The sequence below is a fragment of the Phyllobates terribilis genome, unplaced genomic scaffold, assembly GCF_046119375.1.
Source record: "Phyllobates terribilis strain yellow unplaced genomic scaffold, ASM4611937v1 Scaffold_4__5_contigs__length_816908805, whole genome shotgun sequence".
Lineage (NCBI taxonomy): Eukaryota > Metazoa > Chordata > Amphibia > Anura > Dendrobatidae > Phyllobates > Phyllobates terribilis.
Window position 1 is genome coordinate 60,726,052 of NW_027362764.1, and position 22,175 is coordinate 60,748,226.

The 22,175-nt window shown below is 43.5% G+C and overlaps 1 protein-coding gene across 1 annotated transcript in view; it reads left to right on the forward strand.

Moving 5' to 3' along the window:
* The window catches only part of ZNF804B (zinc finger protein 804B), a 633,228-nt gene that overhangs the window by 120,989 nt on the left and 490,064 nt on the right, over positions 1–22,175 (forward strand). The gene's annotated exons all lie outside the window — the stretch shown is intronic.

Below are 22,175 nucleotides of genomic sequence, written 5' to 3' on the forward strand. Positions count from 1 at the left end.
GCACCCTTCTGCACAGTTTTGAAATGGCGACGAAGATGTTTAGTGCTGACGATGCCATTATCAGCATGACTATTCCGGTGATTTACATGCTGGAGCACATGTTAAACAGAATTCGGAGTCAGGTGGTGGCACAAGAGGAGGTGGAGGAAGTAGAGGAGGAGGAGTTGTATGCGGAAGGGCTAACATCTGCAAGGTCCAGACGGTCGGCAGCACCAAGGTGGCAGGCATGTGAGGGTGGGGGAGATGGTTTTACCAGGGCGCATGGTAGCAGCCAAACTAGTGAGGAAGGTGCAGGAGCCCAGGAAGAAGTGGAGGACGAACTGATGGAAGACTCATCAGATGAGGGAGACCTTGATCACATTTCTGTTGTGCGAGGTTGGGGGGAGAGGACAGAGGAAGGAAGCATGATTGTTACCTCGCCACCAACACAACAGGGACTTGGTGCTCCTGGATGCGCAACACACATGAGTGCCTTCTTGCTGCACTACCTGCAACATGACCCTCGAATTGTGAGAATTAGAAATAATCCTGACTACTGGGTTGCCACACTGTTAGATCCCCGGTACAAAAGTAAATTTGCAGAAATTATTCCTGCCATAGAAAGGGATGCACGCATTCAGGAGTATCAGCAGAGACTGTTGCAGAATCTTACATGTGCTTTTCCACAAAATACCAGTGGTGCACGTAGTGAATCTCACAGTTCCAACTTGCCAACCGTGGGACCGTCAAGTGTTCAGCACTCAAACCGTAACAGAACCACAGTATCTGCTGGTAACATCAATTTTGCAGAATCATTTCACCACTTTTTTAGCCCATCCTTTGCAAGGCCACAGGAGACAAGAAGTCTGACACATAGTCAACGCCTAGAGACGATGGTACAGGAGTATCTCCAAGTAAACATTGAAGCCACGACTGTGTCACAGGACCCTTGCTCTTTTTGGGCTTCCAATCTGGATAAATGGCCGGAGCTAGCCACTTACGCCTTGGAGATCTTGTCATGCCCCGCAGCCAGCGTTCTGTCTGAACGTGTGTTCAGCGCTGCTGGTGGTGTGCTGACAGATAAGCGCATGCGGCTCTCCACTGATAATGTAGACAGACTCACGTTCATAAAGATGAACAAATCATGGATCCGAAACGACTTTTCTACCCCTGTGTCATCCTGGGGAGAGTAAAAGCTTGATGATTGGTTAAAATCACCCTACCAACCGTTTTAAGCTTTCAAATTACTAATCATGTTTATCTGTATCTTGGCTGGAAAATAATTTGGGCTTTGTAGCAGTGTGCAGCACTGATTCTATTAGGCCATCTATAATAAGCTCCACCAGATTTAAAATTACTAATCATGTTTATCTGTATCTTGACTGGAAAATAATTTGGGCTTTGTAGCAGTGTGCAGCACTGATCCTATTAGGCCATCTATACTAAAGCTTCACCAGATTTAAAATTAATAATAATTTTTAGCTGCATCTAGCCCGGAAAATAATTTTGGGGCTCCGAGATGCGCAAGACACATAAGTGCCTTCTTGCTGCACTACCTGCAGCATGACCCTCATATTGTCAGAATTCGAAGTAATCATGACTACTGGGTTGCCACACTCTTAGATCCCCCAAACTTTTCGATCAACCTTTTCATTTTAATAAAGACCAAAAAAATGGTCATTTTTGAAATTATAAGCATTAGCAGGTTGTTAGAAACTGAAATCAAACAGTTTTCAACTCAAAACTTTATTCTAGGTGATGTTACATTTTCACATAGGACCCCTTGTTCGAAAGGAGCTTCTGAACTCTCTCGTCCATTGAATTTGTCAGGTTTTGGATGGTTTCTGCTTCAATTGTTTTGCATGAGGACAGAATACCCTCCCAGAGCTGTTGCTTAGATGTGAACTGCCTCCCGCCATCATAGACACTCCTTTTAATGATGCTCCAAAGGTTCTGAATGGGGTAGAGGTCAGGGGAGCATGGGGGTCACACCATAAGTTTGTCCCCTTTTATGCCCATATCAGCCAGAGATGCAGATGTTTTATGTGCAGCATGAGATGGTGCATTATCATGCAGAAAAATGATCTTGCTGTGAAATACACGGTTCTTCTTCTTGAACCATGGCAGGAAGTGCTGTTTGAGAAAATCCACATACATTATGGAGTTCATCTTTAGCGCCTTCAGGGATCCTAAAGGGGCCGACAATCTCTCTCCCCATGATTCCAGCCCAAAACATTACTCCACCTCCTCCTTGTTGGCGCTGTAGCTGTGTTTGCGTGGGGTGTCCATCAACCAGCCATCCTCCACTCCATCCATCTGGACCATCGAGCGCTGCACGGCACTCATCCGTGAACAAAACAGTTTTGAAATCAGTCTTCATGTAATGTTTGGCCCACTGGAGCCGTTTCTGCTTGTGTGAAGTGGATAGAGGAGGTCGACAGGATGGCGCATGCACAGCTGCAAACCTCTGAAGGACCCTGCATCTTGTTGTTCGGGGGACGTTGGAGGCACAAGCAGCTTCAAAAACTTGTCTGCTGCTATGACAAGGCTTTTTTGCCGCTGCTCTTTCAACCTGACGTAATTGCCTGTAGGAAAGAGTCCTCAATTTGCCCTTATCAGCACGCACACGTGTGTACTGTGAATCAGCTACATACTTCTTGATTGCCAAGACACTTCATCCTGATCATCGCACAATGTTGATTGTAGTCATGCCTTGACCTAAACACTCCACAATTTGTTGCTTCTCAGCAGCCGACACATCCTTTTTCTTCCCCATTTTGGCAGAAAATGTAGGCTGCTTAATACTGTGAGAGAGCCTTCTTAAGTAGTCTTGCCTTTCATTGGACACACCTGCCAAAGGTGATGAAAATGTTCTGACGCTCCCCCTGGGCCTTGGGACACCCGGAGCCGGACCCTTTTTGGTGGATGCTGGTGGTTGTAGTCTCCGTGGCAGCAACCCGGTTCCGTGGCTCAGGGCAGTCAAACCAGTGGCGGAACTATTTATGTGGTTTTGATGTTTAAATGTCCGACTACGCCACCCGTGGATTGCGGTCAGAGTGAACCGCCGCTCCAGGGCAGACCGCTGAGGCTGGTGTTGTGGGTGCAGCAGAGCGTAGCATAACTCCCCACGGGAGGAGTATAACCTCAGGGCAGTGTATGCGGAGGATGGGGGTGATGGTGCAGGGCAGCAGCAGTAATGACACGGAGTCAGTGATGCAGTCCAGGGCCTTTACTCACAGTTCTTATTATCCAGACCACGTCTGCAGGTAACGGCTGCCCACGTCGTACTGTGCTCACCAGGTGAGGGGCTCAGACAACTCCCAGATAACTTTGGAGTGCTTCACAGGACCCCCTTTGTGTGTCCTTTGTCTGGCCTTTCTTACCAACCCTTCTGTCCGGCTGCCTCGGGCCTCCTCTTGGTAAACTTGGCGCCAGTTTCCCTGACCCTATGTGGTGCCTTCCTAGCGGGTGTAGCGAGGGGCTGCGCCACATAAAATGTCACAGCCTCCTGTTTCTAGCTGAGGGTCGTTTCCTGCCTCCACTAGTTTCGGGGACCGGTCTCCCCCTTTGGCCTGACCCCTCCACGCAGGTGGATTCGGGCGTGCGGTGGCGACTCGCCCGTCCGCACCCCTGAGATCCCTTCGTTCCTGGAGCCTTCTCCGCTCCTCTTCCTTCCTTCTCCCTCTTCCAGGCCTGGGCCTCTGTTACTAGGCCCGCCTCCGGAGCAGAGCTCATGCAGAGCCCCTGCTCCCTGCCACTTCTGCTCAGACTTCTCTGCACTGAACTAAGATGGTGCCCACCTTTTATACTCCCTTCTCAATGCACCCAGGAACTGCTTCCTCCCTGCTCCTGCACTACAGGGTTCCCCTTCCTCAGTGTTCCCTCCCCCCACTCCAGCCAGGGACAGGGACTGTCGTGCCCATCTCAGGGGCATATTGGTCGCCCTGCCCCACGGCAATGTGGTGTAATGCATGCAGGTGTCGGGTCCTGATCCACACTACATCCTTACCTGAGAGTGAGATATCACACCTCTGGGTGAGGTGCAATACCTCTGTAGCAACCGAGCCCTCGGTGCTACAGTTCCATTTATCTTCAGCCTAGGTGACGTATTGCGATACAGGGCCGTGATTTTGGCTATAAAAGGGTCCCCTAGACCCCTACCCCAAGCTTTTTAAGAGAATCATATATGGCGTGCCAGGAGACTCTATGGAATGCTTTCTCAGCATCCAACGAGAGTATCTAATTACAAATTTTTAACTGCATCTAGCCCAGGAAATACTTTGTGCCTAGTAGCAGTGTCTGCTAGTCAGCGGATTATCCCGGCTGTTAACCAAGCTACACCACCTGTAGTTTGGACACTTAATTTTTTCAAAGGAAATGCTTCGGGACCACGGGATACTCAGTGAAGAGCATCAGGAGGCACCCCAAGGCATAGGGGCTGGGACTGGCAGTAGGATGCCTTGCGGTGGACAGCCGAGCTCGATCCTTATAAAAGCTTTTTAACTGCAGCAGCTTTAGTGGACGCTACTGGAGCTGGAATTACGCGGCTGCTGGCATGAGACTTGCCCTCCAATAGATCCTTGTAAATGGATTTAAAGTGTATTCATTCAAATTAGAGAGACAATTTAAATTAAAAAGCTTAGAGCTGCCTCCACCACAGGGGGGCTCGCTCGACCCACCATCGGACAGGCACCAGTATTGGGAGAGGGGGGCTGGCCGTCAGGGTTCACCTCGGCTCTGGCACAAACCCGGCGACGCGGAGGTGGCACGGGCAGGAGCGGACTGAACGTGTTGGCTTCTCACTTTTTGGATTTTAGAAGGGCATGACATGCCTATATCTGTGTCTCCCCCTCCTTTTACTCCTCCACCTCTTTTCTTTTCGCATGACTATATGTACTTGTCACTTTTCCATGTGTTAGTTGTGTCTTCTGAGCAGTTTGTCAGCTTTTGGACACCTTTGAAGGTGTTTTCTATGTGTTTCTATGTGTTTTTGTTTGCCTGCCATTGGTTTTAACGGTGTTCGAAGGTGTTCGACGAACAGTTCGGCGAACACACGGGTGTTCGACGAACCGAACCGAACTCGAACACTACGGGGGTGGCTCAACACTAGTCTCCTGTGGGATCTCCTCCCAGACCTGGACTAAAGCATCCGCCAACTCCTGTGTAATAGTGGGGAAGGGCGCAGCCTTCCCTTGGCACTGAGATAGTTAAAGGAAGTGTTCCTGAAGTCAGACCTCTCTAACTGTTGGTAGACCAAGCTAAGGGGTTAGCTTTAGTGGTCCAGTCAGTAGAGTAGAGGGGGAAATTAGTGCCCTGATCAAGCCTTGAGTGACATAGAGCTTGTTCCTGGTATAATTCCTTGTGGGCTGCAGTACCTGTAAACAGCCACAAGATGCCACTGTTCTGGGTGCAGATGTCAGGTTTAGTCTGCTAGCAGTGTTACAGACAGTGATGAGTTAATGCTGTGTGATGACAGCTCACCAAGGGTGGGCACTTTAGGAAAATTCCTGCTTAAGTTTCCAGAAGCAGGAGGAGTGACTCAGTAAGAGATAGGACACAGAATCATACAGGCAGCCTGATTATATTGGCTGCTAGGGTAGACGGGAGCTCCATACCCTCAGACAGTGGGATCACCAGTGTGAAAGTCTCCCTACGCAAGAGCAAGAGTCCTGTTAGCCGGCCGGAGAAACTCATCAAAGGTAGTGAGGACCCGGGGCACTTCTAGTCTGCAGGAAGCAGAGCAAGATAAATAGGACTCCAGGCTAAGACGTGGGGGAGAGATATCGGATCCCGATCACTGTTGATATTGCAGAAGAGTCTCTTGGGCCAGAGATTAGAGTCACAGAGATGCTTCACTTAAAGAGGGAACCAGGGCTGAAGGAGTTACCAGCGCCTGTGAGAGAGATGATAACCTCTCGGGCCTTATCCATTATATCTGCCTGTAAATATTGTACATATTCCTCTTCCCCAAGTAAAGTCCAAGTTCTGGTTAAGAACCTCGTGTCCTCTGAATTTATTGCTGCCCTGGTCCCAGAAGAGAAATGCCTGGAGACAGCCGCGATCGGATGGCTTGAAGTAAGTGAAGAGCACCACATACACAGTCACACTTCAGAGAGAGGACATGTATTGTCTGTAGGGTGCCAGAGCGAGAGAGGGCTGCAGCTCGCCCACGACTACCTCGCTGGGGCACCTTACACCTGGACAGTCTGTGGTGCAACGTGACGTTGGTGGATGGAGCGAGACATGATGTCCCAGATGTGCTCAATCGGATTCAGGTCTGGGGAACAGGCGGGCCAGTCCATAGCTTCAATGCCTTCATCTTGCAGGAACTGCTGACACACTCCAGCCACATGAGGTCTGGCATTGTCCTGCATTAGGAGGAACCCAGGGCCAACCGCACCAGCATATGGTCTCACAAGGGGTCTGAGGATCTCATCTCGGTACCTAATGGCAGTCAGGCTACCTCTGGCGAGCACATGGAAGGCTGTGCGGCCCTCCAAAGAAATGCCACCCCACACCATTACTGACCCACTGCCAAACCGGTCATGCTGAAGGATGTTGCAGGCTGCAGTTCGCTCTCCACGGCGTCTCCAGACTCTGTCATGTCTGTCTCATGTGCTCAGTGTGAACCTGCTTTCATCTGTGAAGAGCACAGGGCGCCAGTGGCGACTTTGCCAATCCTGGTGTTCTGTGGCAAATGCCAAGAGTCCTGCACGGCGTTGGGCTGTGCGCACAACCCCCATCTATGGACGTCGGGCCCTAATACCACCCTCATGGAGTCGGTTTCTAACCGTTTGTGCAGACACATGCATATTTGTGGCCTGCTGAAGGTCATTTTGCAGGGCTCTGGCAGTGCTCCTCCTGTTCCTCCTTGCACAAAGGAGGAGGTAGCGGTCCTGCTGCTGGGTTGTTGTCCTCCTACGGCCCCCTCCACGTCTCCTGGTGTACTGGCCTGTCTGCTTGGTAGTGCCTCCAGCCTCTGGACACTACACTGACAGACACAGCAAACCTTTTTGCCACAGCTCGCATTGATGTGCCATCCCAGATGAGCTGCACTACCTGAGCAACTTCTGTGGGTTATCGAGTCCGTCTCATGCTACCACGAGTGTGCAAGCACAACCAACATTCAAAAGTGACCAAAACATCAGCCAGAAAGCATTGGTACTGAGATGTGGTCTGTGGTCCCCACCTGCAGAACCACTCCTTTATTGAGGGTGTCTTGATAATTGCCAATAATTTCCATCTATTGTCTATTCCATTTGCACAACAGCATGTGACATTGATTGTCAATCAGTGTTGCTTCCTAAGTGGACAGTTTGATTTCACAGAAGTTTGATTTACTTGGAGTTATATTCTGTTGCTTAAGTGTTCCCTTTATTTTTTTGAGCAGTGTACTAATAATAAATGTCACAGTTCACCTCCTCCTCCTGTACAATGACTGATAACACCTTTATGTACAGTAGATAACACAGGATTCACCATTCACAATAGGTGATGTCACAGCTCACCTCCTACCCCTCCTGTACAATGACTGATAACACCTCTATATACATTAGATAACACAGGATCCACCATTCACAATAGGTGATGTCACAGCTCACCTCCTCCTGTACAATAACTGATAAGACCTCTATATACAGTAGGTAACACAAGATCCACCATTCACAATAGGTGATATCACAGCTCACCTCCTCCCACTCCTATACAATGACTGATAACATCTCTATATACAGTAGATAACACTGGATCCACCATTCACAATAGGTGATGTCACAGCTCACCTCCTCCTCCTGTACAATGACTTATAACACCTCTATATACAGTAGATAACACAGGATCCACCATTCACAATAGGTGATATCACAGCTCACCACATCCTCCTCCTGTACAATGACTAATAACATCTCTTTAAACAGTAGAAGGCCGAACTTTTTAATTCCTATTTTGCATCTGTTTTCTCTCAGAAAGAAAATGTAACATCAACTGATCTTCACTGTCCTTTTAAAGGAATAGAGGAATCCAAGTTATCTGTAAACAGAAAGATTGTGAGGGAATATTTAGCTAACATAAATGAGTTCAAGTCTCCAGGTCCAGATGAATTACACCCCAGAGTACTGAAGGAGATCGTAGAAGAAATTTTAGAACCACTCTCCATAATCTTTGAAAATTCTTGGAGAACAGGAGAAGTCCCAGAAGACTGGAGAAGAGCAAATGTTGTTCCTATCTTCAAAAAGGGGAAGAAGGTGGACCCAGGGAACTATAGGCCGGTGAGTCTGACTTCTATACCAGGAAAGATCTTTGAACAAATTATTAAACAACATGTATGTAAGTAAAAATTTCCCATCCTTCCTGGACATTTTTGTCCTTAAGGACATCCAGCCATTGGATCCCTCCTATTCTCTTTCTGAGTCTCTTAAAATCTGCCTTTCTAAAATCTAACCTTGAAGTTTGAGTCTTCACATGTCTTCCTCCTCTAGTTATCCAAAATTCTATAATAGCATGATCGCTGCCTCCTAGGGTCCCAGCCACCTTTACCTCCTCAACCATTTCCTCCCTGTTTATAAGGATTAGATCCAAAGTAGCAGATCCCCTTGTTTTCTCCCCTACCTTTTGGAAGATAAAGTAGTCAGCAAGAGAGGATAAGAATTTGCTTGACCTGTTAGTTTTACTTGAGAGAGATTCCCAACAAATGTCTGGATAGTTGAAATCTCCCATGACCACTACGTCATATTTTTTGGAGAACTTGGTCATTTGATACATAAAGAGTTCATCCATATCTTCAGCTTGCCCAGGTGGCCTGTAGTAAATGCCTACAATGGTGTCCTTTCCGTTGTTCTCTCCTTGTATTCTTACCCAAACAGTTTCCACAGAACTCCCAGTCTCTGAAGCTTCAATCTCTGTGCAGATATACGCTTTTCTAACATACAATGCGACACCTCCTCCTCGTTTATCAATTCTGTTTCTTGCAAATAAGTTGTATCCTTTTAGCCTTTTATTCCAATCATGTGTATCGTCCCACCAAGTTTCAGTGATTCCAATGACATCATATTTCTTTTCCTGCATTAGTAGTTCCAATTCTCCTTGTTTGTTGCCCATGCTTTGTGCATTTGTATAAAAACATTTTAGTTTGTGATTGGTTTCTCTTCCTCCCATATTTTTATTTAGATTTTTTTGTCTTTGTTCTTTCTTTCCACTTCCAGTAGCAGAGATCTCAATAGTATTTGTCAGCTGTATGGCTTTTTCTGGCCTTTTGCTTCCCTTCCCACATTGTTCTAGTTTAAAGCTCTCCTGATGAGTGTAGCAAGGCGACTTCCAAATACATGTTTTCCAGTCTTCGTAAGGTGCACCCCATCTCTAGCAAGTAGTCCATCGTATAGGTAATTCATTCCGTGATCCAGAAATCCAAATCCTTGTTGACGGCACCATCGACGTAGCCAGTTGTTCACCTGTAGAATCTTATTCCACCTCATTGTTCCATGGTCATCCACTGGGAGGATGGATGAGAAGACCACCTGCGCTCCCAATTCTTTCACTTTCTTGCCTAAGTCTTCAAAGTCACTGCAGATGGTTTCCAGGTCCTTTCTTGCGGTGTCATTTGTCCCCACATGTATTAGCAGGAATGGGTAGTGATCTGTAGGTCTGAAGAGTCTTGATATCCTGTCAGACACATCTTTAATTTTTGCTCCTGGAAGACAGCACATTTCTCTTGAGGTTATGTCTGGTCTGCAGATAGCGGCCTCTGTTCCTCTTAACAAGGAATCCCCCATGACCACCACTCTCCGTTTTTTCTTCACAACATTCTTCTTTCTCCATCCAGGAGGATTCTGAGGGCTTACAAGGTTATTCATTGCTGGCAAAGTCTTATTTTGCTGTATTTCTTCATGGTTCTCCTGCGTGAGAGCCTGGTACTGGTTCCTGAGCAGTATGGGTGCTGACTGCCTCTCGATCCTCCTGCTTCTGTGGGTCACATGCTTCCATTCCTCTGTTTCGTCAGGTGCAGTTCGAATTTCTTCTCTTTCTGAATCATGAAGAGATAATTCTGCTCTGTCTAAGAACTCTTTACCTTCCTTAATGATTTTCAAGGTAGTTAACCTCTCTTCTAGATTTCGCAACTTTTCCTCCAACAGGGACACAAGCTTGCATTTCTGGCATGTGAAGTCTGGCTTTTCCACTGGCAAGTCTGTGAACATGTAGCAGGATATGCAGCTCACCAAATGGCTCCTGGACTCTTCCATGTTCTTACTGTTAATGTTCTGAAAACAGTGAAAAATGCTGCAAAATGCGCGCACCGTTAGGCGCGCGGTTTACCGATGTCCTCTTTTCAGCTCCAACAGCCAAAATCCAGTGTTCTTTGAGCTCGCGGAGACTCTTCACTTACCCCAAAATGCAGTGGAAATATGCAAATTATCTCCTCAGGACTCCTCCCCTGGTTTACCGATGTCCTCTTTTCAGCTCCAACAGCCAAAATCCAGTGTTCTTTGAGCTCGCGGAGAAAATTATCTCCTCAGGACTCCTCCCCTGGTTTACCGATGTCCTCTTTTCAGCTCCAACAGCCAAAATCCAGTGTTCTTTGAGCTCGCGGAGACTCTTCACTTACCCCAAAATGCAGTGGAAATATGCAAATTATCTCCTCAGGACTCCTCCCCTGTTTTACCGATGTCCTCTTTTCAGCTCCAACAGCCAAAATCCAGTGTTCTTTGAGCTCGCGGAGACTCTTCACTTACCCTGTATGGTATCCCTCATCCTGGTATGCATGGCACCCCATCCCTCATTCCCAATCCCGGTATGCGTGGCACCCCTCATCCCCAATCCCGGTATGCATGGCACTCCTCATCCCCAATTCCAGTATGTCTGGCACCCCTCATCCCCAATCCCGGTATGCGTGGCACTCCTCACCCCCAATCCCAGTATGCGTGGCACCCCTCACCCCTCATCCCGTTATGCTTGGCACCCCTCATCCCTATCCTGGTATGTATGGCACCCCTCATCACTATCCTGGTATGTATGGCACCCCTCATCACTATCCTGGTGTGTATGGTATCCCTCATCCTGGTATGCATGGTACCCCATCCCTCATCCCGGTATGCATGGCACTCCATCCCTCATTCCCAATCCCGGCATGCGTGGCACTCCTCACCCCCAATCCCGGCATGCGTGGCACCCCTCATCCCCAATTCCGGCATGCGTGGCACCCCTCATCCCCAATCCCGGCTTGCGTGGCACCCCTCATCCCCAATCCCGCCATTCGTGGCACCCCTCATCCCCAATCCCGCCATTCGTGGCACCCCTCATCCCCAATCCCGGCATGCGTGGCACCCCTCATCCCCAATCCCGGCATGCGTGGCACCCCTCATCCCCAATCCCGGCATGCGTGGCACCCCTCATCCCCAATCCTGGCATGCGTGGCACCCCTCATCCCCAATCCCGGCATGCGTGGCACCCCTCATCCCCAATCCCGCCATTTGTGGCACCCCTCATCCCCAATCCCAAAATGTGTGGCACCCCTCATCCCCAATCCCAAAATGCGTGGCACCCCTCATCCCCAATCCCGGCATGCTTGGCACCCCTCATCCCCAATCCCGGCATGCGTGGCACCCCTTATCCCCAATCCCGGCATGCGTGGCACCCCTCATCCCCAATCCCGGCATGCGTGGCACCCCTCATCCCCAATCCCGGCATGCGTGGCACCCCTCATCCCCAATCCCGGTATGTGTGGCACCCCTCACCCTCAATCCTGGTATGCATGGTCCCCTCACCCCCCAATCCTGGTATGCATGGTTCCCTCACCCCCCAATCCTGGTATGCGTGTTACTCCTCACCCCCCAATCCTGGTATGCATGTTACCCCTCACCCCCCAATCCTGGTATGCGTGGTACCCCTCACCCCCAATCCTGGTATGCGTGGTACCCCTCACCCCCAATCCTGGTATGTGTGGTACCCCTCACCCCCCTATCCTGGTATGCGTGGTACCCCTCACCCCCAATCCTGGTATGCGTGGTACCCCTCACCCCCAATCCCGGCATGCGTGGCACCCCTCATCCCCAATCCCGGCATTCGTGGCACCCCTCATCCCCAATCCCAAAATGTGTGGCACCCCCCATCCCCCCAATCCTGATATATGCATGGTCCCCTCACCCCACAATCCTGTTATGTGTGGCCCCCTCATCCCTTTCACACTGTACAGACATGCAAAAACAATAAACAGTTATACTCAACTTTCTTCTCTGTACTCCAGCGCTGCTGCGTCCTCTCTGCCGGAGGCCGGGGGAGGAGTGCGGCGCTGGAGCACCGCACTGTCCGGCACCATTTTGCTGAAGACACACTGTAAATGTGTCTTCAGTAAAATGGCGCCGGATAGCGCAATGCGCACGCGCCGGTCCAACGCCTTCACTCCGCCCCCGGTCTACAGCGAAGAGAGACGCCGCGGCAACGCTCCTCCCGGTCAGGTAAGTATGTAAGTATGGCGCCGGAGATCGCAGTGTGCGTTCAGTGCGTACGCATACCGCGATCTCCGGCGCCATACACTCCTCTTACCTGTAACGGCTGGATGCCTGCTTCTGTCTGGAGCCAGACTGCGCGTCACGCATGCGCAGTCTATCGAGGCTTCAGACAGAGGGACGCATCCCGCCTTATATTATAGATGAATCAGTCTTTATCTGCTAATGTCCATCAGTATAACAGGAAGTAGGAGTTTAATATTAAGCCCTTTGCCAGCCTGAAAATGGCGAGACTTTATTTGCTTTAATACACATGGTGTTATGAAAAATTAAAATAAACATTCAAAAAAGATTAAAAAAAAAGTACAGTTAACACAAAAACCTTAAACAATAGGGTTTTCTGATATAATTCAACCCAGGCGCACAGTATTTTGCAAAGGTTTCTGGAGCTGACACACATTGCATTGGATTTTGCTACAATTTTCCCAAAATTCCTTCTGTGACTGTGAATCTTTTGGCAAAAAAAAAATCACAATATAAACCGCAATGTGGAAATAAAAAAGTGTCATTTTTTTTTATAGATTAATAACATCCAAAGGTAAAAACAAGGAAGTTTTAAAACCTAAACGCGTAAAGTCAAAACTTTTCATGTTTTCGTCAATGTTTTATGGAATTGTTTAAGCAGTGCTGGAGTTTAGTTTTTTATTTCATACTTTTTATAATTTTTTTATGTTTTTTACATTATTTTTTTACAGTTTGAACATTTGCAAAAGATAAGAAGAATAATTGTACAGTTTTACATAACGCTGTGTAAGTAGTTGCGGCCGCGCACATTGCAGGTTTGTGTAACGTCTGCTACATCTGCCCATTAGTGCTACAAAAAAAACAAGAGGACGGTGAAGATAAAACAAATACGTTTCTTTTCCTGAAAAAAAAACAAAGCTGTTCCAATGTATTTCATTTTAGTGTAGGAAGAGATTGTGCTTGGTATTACATCCACATGCAGTAAACACCCACACGTAGGTATCATTTCAAGATCACTCTCGTCAGCCTGACTCTTTGCCACAAAGAAATGAATGTTCAAAATACTGTAACCTTCCTGATGTCTTTTGCCATAATTTGTTTTTGATTTATAGACCTCTGGGTCTTTCAATTTGAGCAAAATGTTTTACTCAAGCGCCGACCAAAATACCAACCACAGATAAATCTTATAAATAAGTGTAATCAGGAGTTCTACAAAATTGTATCCAACTCTCTCCATCGTTATTGTATAAAAAAGGCATTACATGAGAGAACACAACATATGGTTCAGCGCCGAAGGCAGCGCAGCCTTAAAAGGGGCTGGAGGTAAACACTTGTCTGACTGCTTTGCAGCTGGTCTTGACAGATAGGGAGCAGAATTATGTACAAAGAGATTTATTATTATTTATTTATTATATTATTTATTATTTATTATTTATATTTTTGTGACATATTATTTATTTTTATGTAGTATTATGCATTATATTATTATTGTTTATTATTTAGTATTATTTATTATATTATTTATTATTATTTAGTATTTATATTTAGTATTATATATTTATTATTATTATTATTATTTAAATTATATTATTTAGTATTTATATTTATTATTATTATATACTATTTAGTATTATTTAGTATTATTTGTTATATTATTGTTATTATTTATTATATATTTATTATTATTTATATTATATTATTATATTATATTATTTAGTATTTAGTATTATTTAGTATTTATATTTTTTGCTACATATTATTTAGTATTATGTATTATATTATTATTATTATTATTATTTTGTATATTATTTATTATTATTTAGTATTTATATTTAGTATTATATGCTATGTATTATTATTTAGTATTATTTATTATATTATATTATTATTTATCATTATTATTTATATTATTTATTATGATTTAGTATTTATATTTATTATTCTATACTATTTATTATGATTTAGTATTTATTATATTATTATTGTTATTCATTATATATTTATTATTATTTATATTAGATTATTTAATATTATTATTTATTATTGTATATTATTTATTATTATTTATTATATTATACTATTATTATTTATTTATTATTTGGAAGACTGGCACTAGATGGCGACTTTGGCCGCGACACAGGTTGTGCGGGCAAAAATCGCTATGTGCTGCTGTGAATTTGTGTGTCATTACAAACCCTAAGGTACGGCTGCTGCAAAAAAGGAAGTTGCAAAAAATCAAACCAGTTGGAATTTTTGCGTCTTCCTTTTTCCCGTTACCTTAGGGGTCATAATGAGGTCCCATTCACCCGCATTGCACTGAGATATAGTAGCAGCACAAAGCTATTTTTGGCCATGCGATGGGTGACTATACCAAAATCGCCATCTAGTTCTAGCCTAAATAATAGTGTCTGGATCAAAGTTGCTACCAGAAATGATGAGTACCCCGTCCAACTAATCAGTAACTTCAGCATTGGTATCTGTTTGCATGTACAGCATGTAGCCAATGAGACCAGTGATTGGCTACAGAGGTAAAGTGACCTACACATATTATCACTTTTGGTAACTGTAGTGGAAGTGGAGCAGCATGGGGACTCAACGATTCAATGACAATGTAATTTTATGTTAAATTTTACAGCCAATAAAAGTAAAGCATTTTATCCAATAGTTTTCAAGGTTACAGTACCTATTGTGACCACTGGATGGCAATGATGAGGCATTCGGTTTGTGCTGTGCAGTTAGGCTTCATGCACTAGTGCAACAAGCCTGTACAATAAAGTCTTATTACTAGGGGGCAAAGGGGCAGCAATGAACATTGTAAAAAAAAAAAAAATAGAAGATGTGATATAATGTGTATTCTCAGGCCAGGGGAAAAAAAGTTAAAGCTTGTAAGCCCATGTATAAAATTACCCTGTGACAGGTGACAAAGTACTGTGAAACATAAAGAGGCAACAGGGATCTTCAGGCACCGAGACTGGGGGCAACTGCTATCGCTGTACCCCAATAGATATTGTCCAGCTGCAGGGCACGATGGGAGCTACATTCAAAACTAGTCATAAAGTATAAAGTAATTGTGTATTAAAATTGCTTTGCAATATCAGAAAATAAAAAATCTACATACTATTAGTATTGCTACATCCATTAGAACCCGAGCTATGAAATTATCAGTGACGTCAGAATTGCTGTTGTTTGTTCATCTTATCTCTGAAAAAATGAGATAAAAAGAAAAAAATAATGTAAAAAAAAACACAAAAAGAAATTCTCATACAGCTCTCAATAAAAAAAAGTTATTTAAAAAAAAGTGTTTTATTGTTAAAATAGAAACATAATAAAAATTGGAGGCGCCACGAGGATTTGTTTACGCTGAATTATTGTTATGTGGATTTTGGAACTGATTATACTACAAAACCCAAATAAAAAATACTTGAGATACTCTTTAGGATTCCTATTGTTTCCAATGGGAAAATACACCTTTAGTGCACATAGTGCTGTTTTTTTTTCTGCTTGAAAACAAAAGCACCATGTACATTTTGGGAAGAGAAACAAATGCTTCAAATTTGACCACTAAATCAGTAGAAGCAGAAAATATCATTCCAGGAACAAAAAAGGTGTAAAAAAACACCACAAATTCTCCAAAAACGGTTTTTTTTTTTTTTAATATGGTATTTGGACAGAAAAATCCACGTAAAAAAAAAAATTTGAGTGAACATATCCTCAGGGCATTAGTGCTTGGAAAAACAAAATGTACCAAATTGGATCACTGGAACAATTAAAGACGAAAAAAAGTCACATGCACAAAAAAGCATAAAAAAAAATCCACTGTAAAAGACAGAAAATTCCAAGTAAAAGCTGTGTGAACATACTTTAATCCTACTGACATGCAATATTAAATTTAACACATAAAGGAACGCCATAAAAATAAAACTAAAAATAACGGAAACTAACAAAAATTTCATCGCTGTATTTTTTTTTAACAACTATGTTAATTTTTTTCTTCGGAGTCTTATATAATATCTTAATTGTTTCAGCGTTGACGCTTCATTTGATTGAAGTTAGAAGAATGGATCGTGTGTGAGTCGCCTCCGACGTCACATACAAGGACTACAACAATAGTAGGATAGAAGGAAGTCGGACAACGCCGCTACCATGACTCACACAACTGATTTGTTTTCTGCTCTCTCCATGAATTTTGCATCGAGACTGCAGGAATTTAATCATCAGCTGTTTTATTACTCACGGGTTATTTTTCCATCTTGGGTCTTCAAACTGGTAATGTTCTTAGAAAGGATGTGGTTTCTGCTATAATGGCCAGTAATAGAAGTGGAAATGCCTCGTGTTGGCTGTTACAAAGTAATGTATGACCAATACATTACGTTCTTATTGTGAACTTACTATTTTTGAAACATAATTGGGGCCATAAAGGTTAAGAAATATTCTGTCATGGAGATAATATTGCTCCATAGTTCTCTCTACAGAGCCACAATTTAGAAAGGTGTACCGAGAAATCATTCAAACTTCCTACAGTTTTATAGGTTTAATCACCAGATCCTTTATTAGCACCAGATCTTCTGTAACATGGTGTAACATCCAGGAACGTAACGACCCAATGGGTCAGGGGCCCGCCGATGCCAGCAGAAACATCAACTGGATGTCCATCCACGGATGCACATCCAGTTGAAGTGTATAGCGGTGCACACACCCATTGGGTTCGTATGCGACAGCACACGCTGCCGACCAATCAGAGGCCAGCATTTGTGCATGGTGTGCACGTGACGGGGCGCATGGCAGTTACGTCACGCTCTCTCAACGCATGAAAAAGTCAGCTGCTGGCTTCATAAGAGGACGCCGCACGGCGGGGAACGAATGGAAGATGAGTATTTATTTTTTAAATCAGTGGCCATACTAGTACATGGAAGACTTGGGGTGTATTGTACTCTATGGATGACTGTGGTGTGCATTATACTTTATGGATGATTATGGTGGTGCATTATACTTTATGGATGACTATGGGGTACATTATACTTTATGGATGACTATGGGGTACATTATACTTTATGGATGATTATGGTGGTGCATTATACTTTATGGATGACTATGGGGTGCATTATATTTTATGGATGACTATGGGCTGCATTATACTTTATGGATGATTATGGGGTACATTATACTTTATGGATGACTATGGGGTGCATTATACTTTATGGATGACTATGGGGTGCATTATACTTTATGGATGATTATGGTGGTGCATTACACTTTATAGATGACTATGGGGATGTATTATACTTTATGGATGACTATGGGGTACATTATACTTTATGAATGACTATGGGGTGTATTATACTTTATGGATGGCTATGGGGTGCATTATAATTTATGGATGATTATGGTGGTGCATTATATTTTATGGATGACTATAGGGTGCATTATTCTTTATGGATGACTACGGGGTACATTATACTTTATGGATGACTGTGGGGTGCATTATACTGTATGGATGACTATGGGCTGTACAGTATATTATATGGAGGATTATGGGATGCATTATACTATATGACGGACTATGGGGGGCATTATACTTCTGATATGGAGCTCCATGACTTCTATGTATGCCTCTGGTGAGTATAATGGTTTCTTTTTTTCTATATATTAAAGAACAGTGGCAAAGCGGGCACATATGCCAAGAATGGGGAGATATATATCAGGATGGGTCCCAGTATGAGGGACATATATACCAGGATGGTCCCAATCTTGCATCGGGGCCCATAAGACTCTAGTTACGCCACTGGTAACATTGATGCCAGTGTTTGCTCCTTCTGCTTCTTTTTAGCGCTCTGGGACTTGTGGTACCATCCAGGCAGGGAGCGTGTTAGCTATTTTTTCACATACTTGTCTCGTTAACTCACTGCTCTGAACCTTGGTCGGGGCATTGCACTATTTAAACCCTTAGCTCCCTGCTTCCAGTGCCAGTTATAATTCTACATACCCTTGTGCACTTATGTTACAATCTCCTTCTCAGTTTGTTTCCCATTACTGTCCACGACTTGAATTTTAACTGTTCTACCACCTAATGACATTGTTTCTATCCTGACCTCTTGGTACTGACCTGTCCTCCTGACCATCCCCTGCCAGACTGCTCCACCAGCCAGCAGCCACTCTAAAGACTCAACCCAGAGGCCCCTGCGTAAATCCAGATTCCTGTTCAGGGATTAAGTAGTGAAGGTCAGGATCCCCCTGGGATCTGCTAGATGGAGTGACTAGTGCAAAGTCTGTCTGTAAAAAATCTTTTCTATACTGCCAACCTTCCTCTGACAGTGAAATTATAACTTCCCAATAAGTTATGGCAATTGTGCTTTACCTTGGAGCCAAAAAATTTACATGATTTCTGTAGTGTCAGACTAGAGTTTTTGAGATCCGCCAGAGGACAAAACCCTGAAGCCTCCTCCATCTACAGTATACACAACATGTGAATGTACTTACGTGCATCATTTTTTTGTTATTATTACGTAGGACAGATCATTAAAAGGGCAAAAGACAGATGTTTCCTTCCTTTCCACTTGGGTTGACATATCCTGATATATTTGGTGTTGGAGATAACCAGCTTTGTAAAAAACTAGATTTTTTTATACTCTGTCAGGAGATGTTAATACTATAAGTTTATGCGGCGACCTTTTAATGAAAGGTATGGTTGGACACATCTAAAGGGTATTTGGAAATCATAATGTAAGTAGTAAATTCAAGTTAAAAATGATTCTTTAAAAGCACTGCAATCAAAGTTTTTATCCAATATTGCAATCATCATATTATATGGCACTGTATACTTACAATTGCTCATTTTGCCTTTCCACACAGTTAATTCTTCTGTTTTCCATTAGGTCTATGGCATTACGTCATTAAAAAGTGGCTAACTGAATCCTTCTAAGCTCTATGTAGAAACAGGAAGTGTCTTTTCTCTGCATGAGTCATCATTAGAACTACAGTACAATTCAGCCCATCTCCACCTTATCTTGAACTCCTTACCCAGCTGCCCCCCTCCTTTCTTTATCTCTCTTCCTTGTTTCCTTTTGTCAGTGAGGTACAATTGTAGTTCTAACGATGACTCATTTAGTTAAAGAGACCTCCTGTTTCCACATAGAGTTTAGAAGGATTTAGCTAGTCACTTTTTAATCACGTGATGTCATAGACCTGATGGAAAACAGAAGAATTTACTGGGTAGAAAGGTAAAATGAGCAATTGTAAGTACACAGTGCTGTATAATGTGATGACTGCCATATATTGAGAGGATAACAATTTTGATGGGAGGAGAGCGTCTTTAAAGTTATCCTAAAGTCAGCACCAATGCTTAGTTGACTTCTCCTGGACTCGTGGGACTAAGATCTCCTGGTTCTTTGGTGCACTTTGAAGAGATGATTTTAGATGAGCGAATCCAAACCTAAAAGTTCTGGGTTCGTACTGGACATTCAGTGTCCGGTTCTAAACTCTGATCACGGACTTCTCCTGGAAGTCTCTTTTAATGTTCGGAGTTCCGGGGGAAGTCCAGTAGAGAGACAGAGAATTTCATGCTCCAAAGTTTGGGTCCCCATTGTTTTCAATAGGATTTGGGTTAAAGTTCAAGTTTTGGCACAGTTCTGGTATCTGAACCGAACGTTGGACTAAAGTTTGGGTTGGATACCAGGACCCATACTTCCACAGGTCCGCTCATGCTTAAAGACAATTTTTTATAAAGATGAGTAATTATTGATTAGCACCCCATTGCCCAACTAATATTTATCCTAAATAGTTAAAGCATCATTATCACTTTGTTGACCAGTCCTATAACCATGCATTGCACTGGGCAGCTATACAATCCCTTTGGTATGCCATCATACATACAGTGGGGGAAATAAGTATTTGATCCCTTGCTGTTTTTGTAAGTTTGCCCACTGACAAAGACATGAACAGTCTATAATTTTAAGGGTAGGTAAATTTTAACATTGAGAGATAGAATATCCCAAAAAAATCAAGAAAATCACATTGTATAAATTAGATATTTTTTTTGCATTTTGCAGTGAGAAATAAGTATTTGATCCCCTACAAACCATTATGAGTTCTGGCTACTACAGACCAGTTAGATGCTCCTAATCAACTCGTTACCTGCATTAAATACAGCTGTATTACATAGTCACCTGTATAAAAGACTCCTGTTCACAGACTCAATTAATCAGTCAGACTCTAACCTCTACAACATGGCCAAGACCAAAGAGCTTTCTAAGGATGTCAGGGACAAGATCATAGCCCTGCACAAAGCTGGAATGGGCTACAAAACCATAAGACGCTGGGTGAGAAGGAGACAACTGTTGGTACAATAGTAAGAAAATGGAAGAATTACAAAATGACTGTCAATCGACATCCATCTGGGGCACCATGCAAAATCTCACCTCGTGGGGTATCCTTGATCATGAGGAAGGTGAGAGATCAGCCTAAAACTACACGGGGGAAACTTGTTAATGATCTCAGGGCAGCTGGGACCACAGTCACCAAGAAAACCATTGCTAACACATTACGCCGTAAAGGTTTAAAATCCTGCAGTGCTCGCAAGATCCCCCTGCTCAAGAAGGCCCGTCTGAAGTTTACCAATGAACACCTGGATGATTCTGAGAGTGGCCTAGCCAGTCTCCTGGCCTTAATCCCATAGAAAACTTATGGAGGGAGTTGAAGCTTCGAGTTGCCAAGCAACAGCCGCAAAATCGGAATGATTTAGAGATGATCTGCAAAGAGGAGTGGACCAAAACTCCTCCTGACATGTGCGCAAACCTCATCATCAACTACAAACAACTGCTGTGCTTGAGAACAAGGGTTTTGCCACCAAGTATTAAGTGTTGTTTGCCAGAGGGATCAAATACTTATTTCTCACTGCAAAATGCAAAAAAATGTATCTAATTTATACAATGTGATTTTCTTGATGTTTTTTGGATATTCTATCTCTCAATGTTAAAATTAACCTATACTTAAAATTATAGACTGTTCGTGTCTTTGTCAGTGGGCAAACTTACAAAAACAGCAAGGGATCAAATACTTATTTCCTTCACTGTAGGTGCAGATTTACAACCACATAAATGCCCATTTCCATTATGGCTTCAGAAACATAAAACTCTAGTCTTCCTATAGACAGCAAACCGGTGCCACTAAAGAAGATTTATCATTTCGAACAACTTGTTTAGAAACCAAATAAGCTACGATTCTTGACTGATGGATGACGGATTCATAAGTTTTACTATGCTAACAGTTCAGACAATAAAGTATTGCTTGGCACTACTATATCTTCCAAACAAGCACATTTGTTATTTCTCCGTTTTTCTTTTTTTCAAAAGAAATACTTTTGGCAATTGATGGTTCTCTGTCTCTGACATTAAAGTCCTTATGACGTTTGTCATCAAAAGAGTAGGTGAAACTTACCACGTGATACTTTTTTTCTTTATTATTAAACAAGAAAGTATCACGTGATAAGTGCCACCAATTTCTTTCCAATACAATTACAATACCAACAGTCAACTCTTATAGTAATGTGTCTGAAGATTATTTTTTTGGGTTATTTTTTCATTTCTGGGCTTTCTATAAGCTTCTTATGCACTTTTTTTTTCCAATACACAGATACATTGTTCCTACGAAATTGTCAGATTAGGTCTTGTCTTTTGTGTATTCAAATAAGTTTGCCATTTTCAGCTATGCTGTGATCATTTTTGTTCCGTAAGAGAGCTC